Below are 5,521 nucleotides of genomic sequence, written 5' to 3' on the forward strand. Positions count from 1 at the left end.
TTTGTGTTTCTTCAGCTCTTAAGATATGTGCATAGGTTTGTCATTCACAGCAAAAACCCCTTTTAGACTTGACAGAATTTGAATATACATAAATAGTTTTCCATTAAACTTGAAATACCTTAAACTCAGTGGGGTCCTAAGATATGAAAATGTTTTTCTATTTTGCTTGATGAACACTAAGGACAATATAACTTTCAGGAATATCTTAAATGACAACTATGACTTCTTCATACTTGTGGTCCTAACTCATAAAATCATTCTATTGATACATCTTTGAAAATTAAAATTCTAAGACTCTTACATATGGTCCCTTCCCCTCCATAATCAATAGATTTATTCTCTGAAATCCCACGGCAGCCTTTGCTGATTGATCACTACATTTTCCTTAGCCCAAATATGATTCAGAATCCTTAAAGTATTGTTGCAGGCAGCCACTACGGAGATCTAGGGGAAAACCTTTGTCACATTCTTTGTCGTGCTAAGGGAGCAATAAACACCTCAGGTTGGAAGAAATATGTTTTCAAAGGAAAGATGTTCACCCAAATTTATTTGAGGAAGTATAGTTTAGTTGTTAAGGCCATGGATTCTGGAAAACATACCTGTTTTCAAATATTGGCTCCATCTCTTACTGACTGTGTGAGCTTTGGAAAATTATTTAACCTCCTTGGACCTCAGTTTCCTCATCTTAAAATGAGGATAACAATGGTATCCATCTCATAGTGTTTTATGAATATTAAATAAGGTAATACATGAAAAATGCTTAGCAGAATGGCAGGGACACTATAAATGTTTACTAAACAATGGTGATGAGCCAAACATGGTGGCTAATGGCTGTAATCCCAGCAGTTTGGGAGGCCGAGGCAGAGGGATCACTTGAGCCCAGGAGTTCAAAACTAGTCTAGGCAACATAGTGAGACCACCATCTCTATAAATAAATAAATAAATACATAAATACATAAAGTTATTTTTATTCTGTTAAAATCAGTTTTATTTTATTTTATTTTATTTTATTTTATTTTATTTTATTTTGGGATGGAGGCTCACTCTGTTGCCCAGGCTGGAGTGCAATGGTGTGATCTCGGCTCACCACAACCTCCGCCTCCCAGGTTCAAGTGATTTTCCTGCCTCAGCCTCCCAAGCAGCTGGAACTACAGGTGTGCACCACCACGCCCAGCTAATATTTTTGTATTTTTAGTAGAGATGAGGTTTCACTATGTTGGCCAGGCTGGTCTCGAACTCCTGACCTTGTAATCTGCCTGCCTCGGCCTCCCAAAGTGCTGGATTACAAGTATGAGCCACTGCGCCTGGCTAAAATCGATTTTCTTTTCATTTAAAGTTTTATCTTAGGTTCAGCAGTACAAGTGAAGGTTTGCTACATAGGTAAACTTGTGTCACGGGGCTTTGTTGTATACAGATTATTTCATCACCCAGGTATTATGTCTGGTACCCAATAGTTGTCTTTTTTGCTCCTCTCCCTCCTCCCACCCCTACCCACAAGTCAACCCCAGTGTCTGTTTTTCCCTTCTTGTGGTCTGTTTCCCAGGCTGGGGCACAATGGTGCAATCTCAGCTCATTGCAACCCCTGTCTCCCAGGTTCAAGTGATTCTCCTGCCTCAGCCTCCCAGGTAGCTGGGATTACAGGCACCCACCACCACACCCAGCTATTTTGTTTTGTATTTTCAGTAGAGACAGGCTTCACCATATTGACCAGGCTGGTCTCAAACACCTGACCTCAGGTGATCCGCCCACCTTGGCCTCCCAAAGTGCTGGGATTACAGGCATGAGCCACCCTGCCCGGCCTGTTGTTCCCTTCTTTGTGTTCATAAGTTCTCATCATTTAGCTCCCACTTATAAGTGAGAACACGAGTTTCTGTTCCTTTGTTAGTGTGCTAAGGATAATGGCCTTCAGCTCTATCCATGTTGCTGCAAAAGACACGATCTCTTCTTTTTAATGGCTGCATAGTATTTTATGGTGTATATGTACCACATTTTCTTTATCCAATTCATTACTGAATGGCATTTAGGTTGATTCCATGTTTTTGCTATTGTGAATAGTGCTGCAACAAACACTCATGTGTATGTGTCTTTATGGCAGAATGATTTCTATTCCTCTGTGTATATACTCACTAATGGGATTGCTGGGTCGAATGGTAGTTTTGCTTTTAGCTCTTTGAGGAATCCCCATACTGCTTTCCACAATGGTTGAATGAATTTACACTCCTAACAACAGTGTGTAAATGTTCCCTTTTCTCTACATCCTCGCCAGCATCTGTTATTTTTTGACTTTTAGTGATAGCTCCTTTGACTGGTGTGAGATGGTATCTCATTGTAATATTAATTTGCATTTCTCTGTTGATTGGTGATGTTTAACTTTTTTTCATATGCTTGTTGGCTGCATGTATGTCTTCTTTTGAAAAGTGTCTGTTCATGTCCTTTGCCTGCTTTTTAATGGGGATGTTTTTCTCTTGTAAATTTCTTTTAAGTTTCTTATAGATGCTGGATATTAGATCTTTGTCAGATGCATAGTTTGCAAATAATACATGAATAAAGATGATGATTTCCCTGAATATTCTGGAAGAGAGCTGAGGGAGGAAGCACATCTTCAACCGTGAGGCAAAATAAGAGCACTGTGGGACAGCAGCAACAGCCAGGGCAGCTGGGCAGGCCTAGGGTCTTTCAAACAAAGGCACAGGGCAGAAAATAAATCAGAGCCCCAGAATCTCATCGTGCAGGCTACAAATAGCAGCTGCAGCTGCAGACCAAGGGCTGGCCTTTACATGTCCATGGTGCAAAAAGACTCCTGGTGAGAAGCTGATCTTTTCCGTCACACCCACACAGAGCCAGCAGTCACACATAGAGTAAACTCTGAATATTAAGGAGCCATTTTTAGTAGAGAATAGCAAACTGTTTGATAATATATACTGGATCGGAGATGGAGCATGGTGAATTTTATATACTGATTAGATGTTTCTGTATGTACCATACATAATTCTGGATCAGGCTGCCAATAATATCTCCCACATCTGTAGAACAGTTACCATGTTCAGACACTGTGCCAAGGACTTCACATGTACAGTTCATTTAATCCTCCCATGCTTCTGTGGAGCAGATATGATTTTTGTCCTAACCTAGATCTTAGAGGAGGACTAGCAAAAGTTGGAGAAACTAAGGCTCAGAGAGGTTAAATAATTTACTCAACATCACAAGATTCTGGGTCTAGAGCTGCAGTATAAACCAAGTCTGTCTGAATCCAGCATCTCATCTCTTAAACACTTTGCTGGGCTGCCATGCAATTACAATGATATCTTGCTCGCAAATTATTTTATGTGCTTATTTCTTACTGCCTCAAATAGTCCTCTGTGGGGAGGGGCAGGGTGCTGCACTTGCTTACTTTGTACCTCCAAGCTTTCAACACATAGCAGAAGGTGAGCAGATACTTACTGATACATTCTGAACAAAGTTCTGATGGAATAGTAGAGAGGGAAGAATTGGTCAGGTCCCAACGACGTAACGTCGAGGTCACTTAAAAAACTCTCAATCCATTTACATTTTTTCAGCTACAAATTATGTTTACTATAAACTACGAACCATAAAGATGATTAAGACAAGATCCCGGCTCAAGAACACAATGGTTTAGATTAGGTATTGCAAATTCAACTGTTCTCCTGGGTAGGCAGTTAACATGAACAAGCGAAGAGGTCCAAGAAGCAAACTAGGGTGTTCTCTACTGAGTTCCGGCTTATTGTTTCTATCCAAATTCATTATTGCCAGGAGAAACCAGAAATTTATACTTTACATAATTTTCTTATTTTTATGTGAAACAAGTGTGTGGGTCAAATAAAACTGATTTGCAAACTGGATTTAGCTCATAGGCTACCAAGTTGAGACCTCTGTTTTAAACAATAACACAAACACATGAAGACAAGAGAAGGTAGACAAGACTGATTAATGTACAAGGAGGATACATAAAATTTTCAGGGAAGTCAGAGATTATTTTCACCTACAGCATCAGAGAAGACTTTGTGAAGAAAGTCACCTTTGAATTTCTTCTACTAAAGTGAATCAGCTTTGCAATCACTGTGACGGGAGGGAATGCTATTCAGCTGTAAGCAATGATAGGCGCAAAGACCCACAGGTGGAAAATCATGAGTCAAGCTCAGGGACCTCTGAATTACACTGTACTTTGATTTTTGTGTTTTGTTTTGTCTTGCTTTTTGGTTTCTTACTGGAGACAAATGTAATGTGATTTACGTTCATCAGAATTAGGAAAATTTTTGTGTTTTTCCAGTAAGCACTATAAGCAAAGAGTAGAAGATGATGAAGATCGAAACTTGTTAGGGTCTATCAATTAAAGGAGATTTTAAAGCAAAGGACCTGTCACTCCTTGTAGCCTACTGCATGGTGTGTGGTAGGACATGAAGCTTAAAAGAACATCCGAGTCTTGGAAGGGATCCAGCAGAGGCACCAGGACTAATTTGGGAGATGAAGGGTATGTCTTATGAGGAGAGGCTTAGAGGGCTTAGCATGCTTTAGCTTTAAAATAAGGTGGGTGAGCAGAGTTCTATTGATAGCCTACAAGTCTTCCAGTATGAACTTGTACTTCATGTGACATGAAACTCTAAGTTACACAAAGGAATTTCAAGAAGGCAGTTTTCTTTCTTTTTCATTTCAAGAATGATGAGCCCTGGAACTTTTTGTGCAAAAAAGTTTTAAAAGACAAAATGGATTTTCATAAAGGATTTGGGGGAATAATTTCAGTTTTATTACCACGCATTCACTGAACTGCTGAATTTAAGGATCGATTATCTATAATATCAATTTTTATCATAGTAGATAGAAATACCATTGTCCTGGTAGCTGCAAGTGAACATAAAACAAATTTCACACACAGACACACTCCCGCACAGAGAGAAGGAGAGAATGCACTTAGCCATTACTTAGCACAACCATGCTGAAATTCACAAATTCACCAAACCTTTGTTTTTGTTTTGTTTTGTTTTTGAGATGGAGTCTTGCTCTGTCACCCAGGTCAGAGTGCAGTGGCACAATCTTGGCTCACTGCAATATCCACCTTCTGGGTTCAAGTAATTCTCCTGCCTCAGCTTCCCACATAGCTGGGATTACAGGTGTGCACCACCATGACTGGCTAATTTATATATGTGTGTGTGTGTGTGTGTGTGTGTGTGTGTGTGTGTGTGTGTGTATATTTTTAATTTTATTTTTATTTTTTTGAGATGGAGTCTGGCTCTGTCACCCAGGCTGCAGTGCAGTGGCACAATCTCGGCTCACTGCAAGCTCTGCCTCCTGGGTTCACGCCATTCTCTTGCCTCAGCCTCCCAAGTAGCTGGGACTACAGGTGCCCGCCACGATGCCTGGCTAATTTTTTTTTTTTTTGAGACAGAGTCTCGCTCTCTCGCCCAGGCTGGAGTACAGTGGCCGACCTCAGCTCACTGCAAGCTCCGCCTCCCGGGTTTACGCCATTCTCCTGCCTCAGCCTCCCGAGTAGCTGGGACTACAGGCG

Source organism: Rhinopithecus bieti, unplaced genomic scaffold (genome assembly GCF_001698545.2).
Source record: "Rhinopithecus bieti isolate Rb0 unplaced genomic scaffold, ASM169854v2 scaffold_15133, whole genome shotgun sequence".
Taxonomy (NCBI): Eukaryota; Metazoa; Chordata; class Mammalia; order Primates; family Cercopithecidae; genus Rhinopithecus; species Rhinopithecus bieti.